A 14,209-nucleotide genomic window follows, 5' to 3' on the forward strand; every position below is an offset into this window, starting at 1 on the left:
TGCATCAGCGTGTACAGGTACCTGGCTATTGTTCACCCGATGAAAGTGTTGGGAAGAATCACTCCCACTCATTCTGGCGACCATCCTCAGTCCTCGTGGCTGCTGGTGGCTGTCCAGAGTCTTCCAGACATGTTCTACATGAACGTTTGGAAACCAGGCCTTTGAGAAATGCTACGAGACCACCACCTGACGCATTTGTGGAGGATTACTGAACTACAGCCTGGGAGGACCTGACTGGGTTTTGTATCCCACTCCTCATCATGCTGAGCTGCTACGGACATATGATTATCCACACTTTGCTCCAAACAACATCGACAAGGCTCTGAAGCAAGGAGCCTGAGGCTGTTATTCATTTGATCCTTCTCTTCTCTGTTTTATTACATCCCTATCACCTGTTCCAGAACCTGAATCTCTGGTCAAGAGTTCTGAGCAAACACAGGAAATATTACAATTGGTCCAACGGAGTTTACATCGCTCATCAATAGATAAGTGAAGTGGGCAGGTGTGTCTAGACAGCGCCACCTCAACCTCTGGTTACCTCAATGCATGAGACTCCTGCTCAACTTTGACAGCTACTCGTCAAGCCATCATTTGCCCGTTCATCCTGCAGGTTCCTACGGTGTGAAGGAAAATCAACAATTGCATCATCTGGAGCTGGGTCGGAGGCAGTTTGTGGCGTGGCTTGCAGTCGAGGCCGGAAGAGTGAGCTAAAGCAGCTTAAATATGAGCTTTAGCAGCTGTTGATGTACTGGACTGTGGCTGAGCTCGACTCATCACTCCCAGATCTATGCTCGTCATTTTTATAAAACAGCTGCAAAAAAGTCTATAACCCACAAAAGTAAAAAGTTAAAGAGTTTTAAGATAGTTTTGAAAGACGTGCACTGATATAAAAACTCCTCGAAGGAACTGCAACCTTTAGGTAAAGGTGCCTGATCATGAACTCAAAGTTCAAGTAAATTTTGTAAAAATAAAATGAGATAAGTACATTTGACTTTTTCTTAAAAGTAGAAAATTGACTCTGAAAATTCTTCTGATGTTTCTGACTGGAAACATCAGGACTGGCTTTCAATAAGATTATTTACTCAATAATTGTATCGTGTTTCAACCTAGAAAAACCTAAACTATGACTAGGGACAGTTGATCCTCGATGCCACTTTGGTCATGGGAATGTTTTTAAAGAAACGTATTTACTTTGCTATAAGGCGACGTCGTTTCCAGAGCCTGCTGTTTTAAAATGAATTAAAAATGAGTATTTGTTGATAGAAATCCTGCAAATGACTCAACCTCTGTGTTGACAGATCTTATTTCTGGCCCTAGAGCCAATGCAACTTTGAACTTGTGTGTGTGTGTGCTGTCAGATGATATTGTACTTTCTTTATTTTACTGTTTTGCTGTAAATAGTGTACTTTTTATGTATAGTTAATAATGTCAATATTTTACTGATGATTGTCACTATTACAAATCGATGTTTTTCATTTTCCTTACTGACGTCACACATTAAGTTTGAAATGCCTTTTTCAAACATGTCGCTTCCTTCTTCTCCCTGTAATGAGAGCTTTGTCCATATGAGAATGAAACCAAATTAATAACTAGTATTAATATTTTTTACTAAAGACCTTGTTAGATCTGACATCTGCTGGACATGAAGTCCCAACTGATGCCCAGTAATAGTTTAAATTAGATAACCCCCTCAGCTTCTCCTGTGTTGTTCCCACATTGGCTTTAACATCTGACCTCAACATTGGGCAAGGCAGCTTTATTCATGAAGCCCCTTCCACAGAGTTAATGTGCTGCACAGGGACATTAAAAACAACACAGGCACAAAGTTAAAATAATTTACCGCCTGTGGTTGTTACCAGCCTGGAAAACAGTTCTAACCATCACCACACTTCCTTTGTGTGGGTCAGACCCTGCTTCTGACACCACCACCTCCTTGACGTAGTTTCCTGGATTACAGTACGTGCGGGAACTTGAATGAAGTGTGCCGAGACCTGGATATTAAACCAAAAGGGCAATCACATTCACGAGGAGGAAGAACTGCAGCTCAGAGAAGGTCATGAAACGAAACCTTTTGTCCTCGTGTCAAGCTTGATTTCTCCCATGAATTCCTGCCTCCCTGTTTTAATCTTGGTCTTCATAAATCTGACCTGGTTGCTAACGGATGGGAGTTGAAGTCTGCGGCAGAACTGGAAGAAACTGGGTAGTGTCAACGTGTTTGTTCTCAACCTGGGACTTGCAGATGTTTGTATCTGCTCACGCTGCCATTTTTGGTGGTTTACTGTCAAGGGGACAAAGTGGATCTTTGGAGCTACATTCTACCAAGATAACGAGATTCTGCTTCCAGCCTGAACCTATACGGCGGCATCGGATTCACCCGTGCATCAGCGTGTACAGGTACCTGGCTGTGTTCTTGATGAAAGTGTTGGGAAGAATCACTCCCACTCATTCTGTGACCATCTCCAGTCACGTGTGGCTGCTGGTGGCTGTCAGAGTCTTCCAGACATGTTCTACATCAAGGCGTTTGGAAACCAAACTGAGAGATGCTACGAGACCACACCGACACATTTGTGGAGGATTACCTGAACTACAGCCTGGGGAGGATGACCCCAGGTTTTGTATCACTCCTCATCATGCTGGGCTGCCTACGGACATATGATTATCACACTTTGCTCCAAAACAGCATCGACAAGGCTCTGGCAAAGGAGCCTGGGCTGTTATTCATTTGATCCTTCTCTTCTCTGTTTATTTACATTCCCCTATCACCTGTTCCAAGAACCTGAATCTCTGGTCAAGAGCTCTGAGCAAACACAGGAAATGTCACAATTAGTTTCCAGCTTGGAGTTTACATCGCTCATCAGATGGGTCGCTGGGCTGGTGTGTCTGAACAGCGCCCTCAACCTCTGGTTTACCTCAATGCACGTAAAGACTCCTGCTCAGCTGTGGCTGCTCGTCAAGCCATCATGCGCCGTTCATCACCACGGTTTCTACGGTGTGAATGAAAATCCAACAATTGCATCATCTGTATTTCACTGGATGAACTACCCACTGTAACATATGCCCTTTTTAATCTGTGTTTCAAATTGCTGTTAACAACGCTAAAAATAAAATCTCCCAGTTCCGACTGTTTCTGTTTATTCTCGTGGAGTTTACGGGCGTTAACAGCACGTGTTGATGTTGCAGATCTGTTCTTGTTTAAAAAAACAGGAAGTTGACTGAATGGGCGTCTTTGCAGGATTACGGGTGTAAAGATAAGTTTCACATAAAAAAACATTTCTGCTTGAACATCAGAGCCGTGCACTGTATTCAGGTCAGGACGCTGCAACCGCTCGAGTCTGCTACAGGCTGAGACTGTCAAGGGACAAACTGCACAAAGTCAGCAGACGGTAACAAACTACGTCAGTGAAGTAAATTCATTTGATTTGTTTTAAACTATAAAAGGACAACTGCAGATTCAGAGTATCGATATTTACCTCAAATTTATTTTACCTTGCACGTCAATCAGACATTTGCATTTCCCAAATTGAATGATTTTGTTTTTAAATCCCACACTCAGCTGTAAATAAAGACTTGTCATTGTGCATTTGGCGAGAGAGTTGTACCATTTGAGGACATGAACATCTTCTGCTCATGTTCAGGTTGATTATTTGAATTAGATTTATTACTTAACCTCTTTATACTCCGTCGTACATGCCGAGTCATGTGGGAGTATTATGACGTCACATGACATCATGATGTCATGTAACTGCTCTGTTGATTCCTCTCCCTTGGCCCCACCCCTGGATATGAAGTGTCTCCCCAACGCTCGCTAAATCATCAGTTTTTCATACTTCATATAAGAGTAATGAGCGTTGCGTTACTCTCACTCCTGACACTGGCGTGAATAGATTTCCCTGAAACACTTGTCACAGCGATTCCAGTCACATTTTCATTTTCTGCTGGATTATAATAGATAATAAAAAACAATCATGCTTATTTTGCAAGATGTGTTCTTACATTTGTGAGGATTTTATCTGTGGCACAGGAGGAGAAATGATTTCTGCCCAGATGTAAAATTGGAATTAGGTCACGTGCCTGCAGCTGAGCTCTGAGGGGACGTCCGGCTGCTCTTCACATGCTGTCTTCATACCTGCCTACGTTTCCTCCACTTGTTCAGCGTTGTGTAACAGATTCAGAACATTTTACTCCACAGTGGGAACCACATTTAGTTTTAGGGCAGTTAAGTCATTTCCATCTTCACCAGAGGGATCCCTGGTTATATTGTATCTCAGTGGGACCTTCCTGGTAGAGTAAAGTAAGAGTAAAGTAAAGTAAAGTTTGTGTTTGTGTGTGTGTGTGTGTGTGTGTGTGTGTGTGTGTGTGTGTGTGTGTGTGTGTGTGTTATAGGGCACCACAGACATGAGATCATAGCTTTTGAGCCAGTCAGTTCCACCTGGGTGTTCTTCAAAAGGGTTTCACATGACACCACCACAAGAAACTGTGTGTGTGTCTGTGTGTGTGGTATATGAGCCTTAATCTTCTATTTGAGTGATGGTCATGCTCCAGGTTTGGAAACTACAGCTCCCAGAATGCTTTGTAGGATGTAAAGTATTATGTAGATTTATTGTCGTCATTTTTGAAAGTAGGAGATAATGATTTTCATGAAAGTCTGAGTCATCGTGTGTGTGTCGACAGAAATGACAGTGAACACACAGTGTGATGAGTTGAGCAGTTCAGTGTCGGGACTTAAATCCCCTCCGGACTCCGACCGTGTCAGTAAACGGATCAAATCGAGGATAAAATAACGAAGCTCCTGGTTCTACCTTGGCCAATGCAAATATCTACAACCTGTCTTCTATGTAGTGACCAGCAGGCGGCTCTCTGGTAGTTTCCTCGTCTCTAAGAAAGTGACTTTACTTCTCACTTTATAACGTCTGTAAACATTAAGGTTTATGTCTCAGTCTCTAGTTTCAAGTCTTCTTCAAACAGCTGATGTTCATTTAGTGAATTATGATCATTTAGAGTCAAATAGACCATAAAGCACCGGATGTGTTGGGGGAGGTACCACAGTGTGATTGACAGCTAGTAGTGTCCAATGGGTTCACACTGAGGAGCGGTTGCTGGTGTCGGGGGGTTGATTAGAGACTCTTTCATATAACTGTAAATATACTGATGTAGAGACGTCATAAACACTTGAATCTACGTAAACATGGATCCTGTTTGAAACACTAGGTGGTGTTATGAGCCATGGTCATCACATACATGTAGATATTCATCAAAAAAAACTAAATGAAGCATGACATTATTTTTACTTCACAAAATTTTTTTGATGAAGAGGAAGGGATGAGCACTATTTTCTCTCCAGGGGAAAGTGACGGCGTGAATCCCTCAGCGGTGTGGTGGCGGTGGTTCGGCAGGCGTGGAGGCTGCTGGGTCTGGACTGGCTGCGAGTGGAGCTGCCACACACTTTGAAATATTAATGAGTAGAGAAGGACTCAGTTTTTATTTTAACAGATACCCCCCACCTATTTTTTGAAAGACAACTGAACTATTCTAACAGTTTCACATGACAATTCTACTCCACGTCAGTAGGTGGTGCTGTTGGTACAGGTGGATCCTGAAGGAGACCTTGGCACAGGCTCAGCGCATGCGCAGCTCTCGTAACAAATGAGTTCAGTACAGGCGAGACCTTTAAACTTAGTCTCCTCCTTCTTAAATCCACAGGTAATACAAAACTCAGTTTATAACATTTAGTTTCAGAGTCAAGTGTGGATATTATGTTGGTTGTTAGATGGTGATGATGAGAAAGTGAAAGTGGTTTAAAGTACAAATATATAGTTTGGTGACTAAATCGTCTGGCGTGCTTCGTCATGGCGCGGGTGCACGTACTTTTTCTTTGAAATTAAGTTTCAACCACTGGTGTAATAAGTCGTGTAACAGATATTCGGTTCTGTAATGTAGCATTTGTTCTAAAATGTGCTAAAAATATTTATAGCCAGCTCTTGGCGCATGTTCACAAGTGAAATGTTATATGCTAACCTTCCCTTTACGGTCACGGCCGAGGTCACGCCATTTGTTAGATGCCGCTGATGAGTGAAGTGTGTGTGTGCAGGTGTAAAATGGTGATAGGTGTGATTGGAGGAAGGGCTAAAAACAGGAATGAGTTTTATGTTATGTGTGTGTGTATGAAGATTCATTGTGTGTGTGTGTCTATGTGTAATCAAGTAGTGTGTGTATGAGCTAGTGTAGGAATTTTATGTTAAGTGATGTGTTTCAGTCTTGTTAATTAGTGTTTATGTATTTGTCATTTTCATTTTTGTATTATTTTGGGTATAATGATAACAGAAAGCACTTTAACAAGAGAGTGAGACTGTGAATGGAAATTGAGATGAGCGATGTGTGAGAGATCTATAGGATTGTGATATTTGATAATAGCGAGTTCAGTCTGAGCAAGACCTTCAAACTGAGTCTCCTCCCCTTCTTAAATCCACAGAGACTATATCTATGTATCTAGCTTAGTTCACGCAGCGCTCCTAGCCTGTGTAACATTTGCATTGAACTTCGTGAGTAAAGACAAAGATTAATGAAGTATTCTCTTAAAACCCACAAATATGAGAAATAAATCTGAAACTAAACAACCATTAGAAATGAAGCTTATTAACTCAAACTGGCTCCAGCTCTGGTTTGTTGTGAGATTTTATATTATAATTAATGTCAGATATTAATGATTTTAACAGCTGCCAGTCTGACTCTCTAGTTTCTCTGTCTTTGTCTTTGGAGAGCCTTTGGAAGTCCGTTGACATGTTTGAAGACAAAACTGAGAAAAACAAAAATAGTGACGCTCTCCAGATGAAGTCGATTCGGCTTGTCGAGATGCTGACAATCACTCCACTGAAAGAGGCTTTTTGTGGAAGGCATTAGTCCTGACTGGAAAATGACATCTCAGTAACACGCTCTTTAATATTTCATGAGGTGTTTCTTTGTGGGGAAGGTTTCTGCTCGTTCATCTTCCGGGTTCACTGACATCCCAACACCGATTCAGTCAGACTCTGTTCGATGGTTCATCCTGCAGGTTAAAGTGACTGTTTAAAATCGATGAACTAATCTCTCCTGCTCCCTCTTCTCTCTCAGACCTGGCTGAAGAACTACCGTTACCTGCTACCTCACGGCGTCAGCACCTCAGACCCCTGCGGCGGGAGAAAGCCATCATTAACTTGCCGCCTATTTCCCTGGCAACGCCGGAGGGAACACACGCGGCTCTGATGAGCCCTGGACGCTGAGCAGCGCCAACAACGGCAGTAAGCTGCTTCGCAACTGCGGTTTCCTTTGACTGCTCCAAATATGTTATTTGTCAAATCGAGGAATTTAGAACAAATTGGATTCATTTCTTTGTCCTGTGTTAGTGACTGATTTCAGAAAAAGAAGTGTAATCACATGACAGTACTGGCCTCTCCTTAGTAACAAATTGATTCAATCTATTTAGTTAGTCCATGTACCATTTGTTAACATGGAGGAGGAAACCAGGAGTTTATGACCTATACTGCAGCGATGGGGTGACTTTGTTGGTGTGTGGTGAGATTGATCCATACAATTGTAATCAGTATTAAGCAGATTGGACGATACTAATCGTTCTTTATATTAATACTGATGATGGTGGGATGATCACATACTTCAGTTTATTAAGCATTTAGTAGAGTTTTTCTATGTGAGCAACAGACTGTTTAGTTATTGGATGAAAAACGTTTCACTTTGTAGTTTTTTCCTTCCTATCTCGTTTGACAAATGACTTGTACCCCAATCCCTCTGTTTTGCAGAGCGGCGAGGTGGCTTGATAGACACTTTATTACCATCGTCATTTCTTGTTACTTGCAGCACCTTGATATTTGCGTATTTATCATTATATACTGATCAGTAAATCATCGATCAATATTGAAAGAGACCATGAAAATCAGTGCATGATACCACCTCTCTGTGGGCTCACCAAAGGACCCAGAATAAAAGTCTCAGATTACTCTGAATCTTTTAACTGAAATTTAAATGACTAGTTTATTCTGCAAATGCTAAAATTGCGAATATTTAGAAAAGTAGAAATCATAGATTCTTATGAATTACCTTTGTGTAATACAAATACAAAAGGACAGGAAATGATTCAAAAGTTGATAGTGTTTACTCCTTTGATCTTTGGAATGATTTCATAAGGAGTCAACACTCCTTTGACCATAATGAACTGTCATCATGTATACCCCTGATGTGGTCACTCCCACTTGTTTGCCAACCGCCAGGCAAAGACGAAGAGAGCTTATGATTTACTAGCAAGCAAGATGGCAACAATGAACAGGTTGCAAGAGAGCACCCAAGGACCACCAGCTCCAGTATGAACAACATTATCCAGGCAGACATGAGGTGTCGGCCTTTAGAGGAGGATTCCCTTTTGGCGACAAAAGAGCATGTATTAAGCAGCTTCAGCAGGCCCTTGACTGTATGGAGGAAAAATACAAAGCTTGAAAGTAAGAAGAATCCTGAAAACATTACTTCAGAAGCTTATCACCATTTAAAATGACCCTCATTCAAGAGATCGCAGAGGACCATTAAGTTCAAAGGGAAGCAGAGCTTTTAATGGAACCTAGTATCTCAACGAGAGAGTCCATTATTGAAGAAAAGAGCAAACTATTCTGTGTCTCCCAACACTAAGATCACAGAGTTAGAGCATATGACAACCAGCTGAAGCAATCAGCCTCCTGTCCTTTTCCACCTGCCGAGAGCCCTGGGTCAACTTTGACCAGGAAAAGCTCCTCCACAGAAACAAATCCGAGACTCAAGGCAGCTTCAAATGGAGCTGAACAAGTCCCTGCGGCTTCTGCGGATATAATCAAAGTCATGGAGATCCTTTAGAACTTGATTTTCTAATATAGAACAATTTATAAATGCTTGCAGTTAAAAGTTGAAGCTCATAGATTTGTCTGAAAAAGCAGCGGAGATCATGGAAGAGGATTATTGTGAAGATGCAAAAGGAAAACATCCAGCAGCCCCAAACATCAGCACATCTGGTTGGAATTAATACTATGTGTGGGCCTTTAGTAATGTCTCAAATCAACGGCTTCCAGTAGGCTTTGAAGGATTAAGAAAGATATTGCATTCAATGAAAACATATCACAAAGATATCTGATAATGAACAAAGATCTCTGATTATGAACAAAAGATCTCTAAGGATAAACAAAGTTTCTCAGTGTTTGAAGAAGATCTCCAACGATGACTCAAGCTCTCTAAGTATAGACAGAATATCTCTGAGTACAAACAGAAAGTCTCAAGGATACTCAGAAGATATCTGAACATGAACAAAAAGATTTCGACTGCGAACAAAGATCTCTAAGGATAAACAAGGTTCCATAGGTATGAACCCAAGAAGATCTCCAAGGATAAAGCTCAAGCTCTCTAGTATGAACAGAATATCTCTGAGGATACTCAGAAGATATCTGAGAGTACAAACAAAAGATCTACAAGGAGGAACAGAATATCTGGGGAGAGACAGAAGATCTTTGGGTATAAACAAGAAGATCTCAGGATGAACAGAAGATGTCGGAGTATAGACAGAAGATCTTGCAGGACCAAAGACCATGAATTAAAATTCTCAGACCATAAGCCAAAGGAGTCTCAAATCATGAGATAAAAGCGGCTCCAGACAATGAATCAGAGAGCACTGGTGCATGGGACTCTAAATCATGGGGACCTTGAATCTGAGGTCTGAACAATGAGGTGCCAGAGACCCATGATCGATTGGACGAAATTTAATTTGTGAACCCTTGAAACTGATGTCTCAGATGATGAACCCAGAGGTCAAGTTGATGAACCGGGGGTCTCAGATGATGCATCCAGAGGTTTCAGACCAAATGCCGAGTCTCAAATGTCGAACCAAGGTCTTGGATTCATAAACCACCCATCCCACCCAATAATTCAAGGTCTCAACCCACGGAAGCAAGGTCTCAAATGATGAACCAGAGGACTCAGATGTTGAACTGGAGGTCTCAGATGATGAGCCAGAGGTCTCAGATGGTGAATCAGAGTCTCAGATGTTGAATCAGAGGTCTCAGATGTTGAATCAGAGGTCTCAGATGGTGAATCAGAGGTCTATGATGTTGAACCAGAGAAGGTCTCTGGATGTTGAATCAGAGGTCTGGGATGGTGAATCAGAGGTCTCGGATGCTGAACCCAGAAGGTCTCGGATGGTGAATCAGAGGTCTCGGATGTTGAATCAGAGGTCTCGGATGGTGAATCAGAGGTCTCGGATGTTGAATCAGAGGTCTCGGATGGTGAACCCAGAGGTCTCGAGTTGGTGAACCAGGGTCTCGGATGTTAGATCAGAGGTCGGATGTTGAATCAGAGGTCTCAGATGTTGAATCCAGAGGTCTCAGACAGTGAATCAGAGGTCTCAGATGGTGAACCCAGAGGTCAAAGTTGAGGAAAAGCCAGGGGACGAGAACAGAAAAGGGTGGAAAGATTTACACATTTCCTCAAACCATGAAGTGGGAAAAGAAGCAAAGTTTGATCAATAGTCGAAGAAGCCTTTGGGGGATGAGACCCAGGTTACATCTTCAAGCATCTCAGCCAAGCCGCCGCTGCCGCCTCTTGGAGGACCTGACCTGGTCTTTGCCAGTACCTGCTGCTCTGGGTTTGTACCTAATAATTGATACACTTGTGTAAATCGCATTGGATAAAAGTATCAGTTATATGACATGTAATATATAATGACATGTAACTAATGAAATGTAATGACTGCAAATCTCAGTATGATAAACGCTCTGACTGTGCTTCTGTAGTTTTCTCTGTATTATACCTAAATAGATTCTATATTTTCAATCAATAAAAACATATTTTAATTTATATCTTAGTATATTATATACATTCCTGTATTGACACTTGTTTGCCACTGTTTCAAAGATTATGACTAAAAAAGTAACATTTTCAGTGCAAAGTTTCTTTTCCTCTTTATCCTAAATAGAAAAGGAGATGGATAGGATATTACTGCTCAGTCACATAGACTCACATTATAAAATCTAAAAAGACTAAAACAAAACAGATTTTTATAAAAACTGTACAGATTTAAAATACCCAAACCTTTTTCAAAGTTGAATTGGAAACTTTAAATGTCGTATTGAACAAGCAGAGAGGATTTGATGTTTGATTGGTTGAAGTGGCAAGTAGTTGAGAGAATACTTAAGCTTCACATTATCAGAAGAAGTATGAAAGCACAGAGTATAAGTAGAAAAGTGAATTTTTATATGTGAATATAAATCCGATCATTTGTCTAAATTCCAAGGATTAATTGAAAAGTAGAGACTTTTAAAATAATTAAACGTGATGTGAAGCTGAAAATGGTTTATTCAGAACAAAATGGTGTCCCCATATTGGAGTAAAACATTTGTGTGTATGTATTTGTTTGTGTGTGTGTGTGTATTACATGTCACAAAACTCAAAACATTGCAATGATCAATATAGTATAACTAAAATTAGATAATAATAAACAAGCGGGTGAAAAGCAACTACAAGAAACAGCATTCTACAACCATTCAATGGTTCATGGTCAAATGGACAGTTTGACCATGTTCTGTTCTCTAAGCTTCTCGAATTTGACAATGTTCCACTCAAATGCCCATGCGGAACTCATCCATAGTTGTCACTTCAGCAATCTCAGCTACTCCCGTGCCCTCAGACGCACCATGTTGTCGTACTGGTCAAAGATAGAGGATGCCCAGGATGGGGCCTTTGGTAGATGGCCTCATAAATACCATTGGTGCCGCCGTGCGGGCAGCCCACTTCACCAGCATGGTGTTGACCCCAGTGTGACAGTCTCTTCCGGTGTGTCTCCACACCACCTGCGGGGTTGGCGACATGAGGCGATGATCTCGATATCTCGGGGCCGAGTTCGCTCAGCAGGGTCCCAGTCATGGCGGCCACCGTGTTCATCTGACCTCTTCAGGAAGAGGTCATGAAGGTTTCAGCTCTCGAGTTTTGGGCCTGCTCTGGTGGACGGTGATGGAGCTGTGTGGATTTGGAGGCATGCCAGCTGGTGGTGGAGACGCAGCACCCCGTGATTTGATAGCCCTGAATCACAGCGCCTCCACAGGGTGCCATGTTCAGCCAGTGGCTCCCATCCCTGGGTGAGCAACGCACACCGCCATACAGCAGGAGGCCAGAGTCGCTGAAAACAGTAAGATAGGCGCCAGAGCTCGATGTGACTCCATCACTGCAGAAAGACAGAACCAGATGAAACATCTGCAGCTCATACATGCAACAGAAAGAATCTGCACATTATCTCCCATTATGTTTTAATGGGCAGAAAATCCACACAACTACAGCTCCTGTTACAGGATTTATTTCTCAGTGACATGTCACTGACTCTGTCTTCTGATTAAGAACAGAGACACAATGTTAAATACCCACAATCCATTGTGATACAGAATATATATAAAATATCCAAAATATATATAGTAGGTTATTAAACTTGACATATCTGTGTCACCTCAAGTTTTGAGTAGTATAAAGTAGGCAACTTGTCTTTAATTTCCATTATAAAAACACATATATATGAACAGCCGGCAGTGGGAGTTGGCAAAATTCACATATGCAACATTAATGTTTTAAAATGTTAAAATAAGTTGAAGGAGAATTTTGTTTGAGTCCAGCTTTTACTGCCTGCTGTCTGTCACCCAGCCTGTAAATCAGGTCTAAACATCACCGCACCAGCTTCCTGTGTGTAGGTCAGACCTAACTTCTGACACCACCACCTCATTGACGTAGTTTCCTGGATTACAGTTCGTGCAGGAACTTCAATGAAGTTAGCAGAGACCTGAGATGTGAAGCCAAAGAGACGATCACATTCACGAGGAGGAAGAACTGCAGCTCAGAAGATCATGAACCAAACCTCTTGTACTATTCCAAGCTTGATTTCTCCGCAGATTCCTGCCTCCTGTTTTAATCTTGGTCTTCATCGTCGGCCTGGTTGCTAACGGATGGGGGGTTGAGAATAGCCTGAAGCAGAACTGGAAGAAACTGGGTAACGTCAACGTGTTTGTTCTCAACCTGGGACTTGCAGATGTTTTGTATCTGCTCCACGCTGCCATTTTTGATGGTTTGCTACTACTTCAGGGAGTTGTGGATCTTTGGAGATACATTCTGCAGAATAAATTCTGCTTCAACCTGAACTTATACGGCAGCAGCCAAAGTTCCTTGTGCATCAAGCGTGTACAGGTACCTGGCTATTGTTCACCCGATGAAAGTGTTGGGAAGAATCACTCCACTCATTCTGTGACCATCTCAGTCCCTCGTGTGGCTGCTGGTGGCTGTCAGAGTCTTCCAGACATGTTCTACATGAGGCGTTTAGAAACTAAATGAAATGCTACGAGACCACACCACGGCGACGCATTTGTGGAGGATTACCTGAACTACAGCCTGGGGAGGACCCTGGCTGGGTTTTGTATCCCACTCCTCATCATGCTGGGCTGCTACGGACATATAGTTATCACACTTTTTGCTCCAAAAACAACATCGACAAGGCTCTGACAAAGGAGCCTGGGCTGTTATTCATTTGATCCCTTCTCTTCTCTGTTTGTACATCCCCTATCACCCCTGTTCAAGGACACAGATCTCTGGTCCAAGGCTCTGAGCAAACACAGGAACTGTCACGAGGTGGTTCAGCGGAGTTTACATGCTCATCAGATGGGTGGGTGGGCTGGTGTGGCTGAACAGCGCCCTCAACCACTCTGGTTACCTCAATGCTGCGTAAAGACTCCTGCTCGGCACGGCAGCTGCTCGTCCAGCTGTCACGCGCCACGTTCATCACCAAGGTTCTACGGTGTGAAGGAAAATCAACAATTGCATCAGCTGTATTTCACTGGATCAGGCTACCCACTGTAACATATTCCGCTTTTTTAATGTGTGTTTCAAATTGCTGTTAACACGCTAAAAATAAAATCTCAGTTCCGACTGTTTCTGTTTTATTCTCGTGGAGGTTTGCAGGAAGTTAACGGCACGTGTTGCGTTTGCAGATCTGTTGTAGTTTTAAAAACTGGGAAGTTGACTGAATGGGTCTTTACAGGATGCAGATTGTAGATAAGTTTCATTAAAAAAAAACATTTTGCTTGAACATCAGGCGTGCACTGTATTCAGGTCAGGACGCTGCAGCCGCTCGAAGGTCTGTACCCAGGGGCTGGGACTGTCAGGGACAAAACTGCACAAA

At 42.2% G+C, this 14,209-nt stretch overlaps 3 pseudogenes; all 3 read left to right on the forward strand.

Annotated features, from left to right (window-relative positions):
• LOC118111302 lies at positions 1 to 485 on the forward strand (annotated as a pseudogene).
• A 61-nt stretch (positions 486 to 546) lies between these two features.
• LOC118111304 lies at positions 547 to 7,256 on the forward strand (annotated as a pseudogene).
• A 4,750-nt stretch (positions 7,257 to 12,006) lies between these two features.
• Positions 12,007 to 13,756, forward strand: LOC124851937 (annotated as a pseudogene).
• Positions 13,757 to 14,209: the final 453 nt, after the last annotated feature.

This window comes from Hippoglossus stenolepis, chromosome 6, assembly GCF_022539355.2.
Source record: "Hippoglossus stenolepis isolate QCI-W04-F060 chromosome 6, HSTE1.2, whole genome shotgun sequence".
In the NCBI taxonomy this organism is placed as follows: Eukaryota; Metazoa; Chordata; class Actinopteri; order Pleuronectiformes; family Pleuronectidae; genus Hippoglossus; species Hippoglossus stenolepis.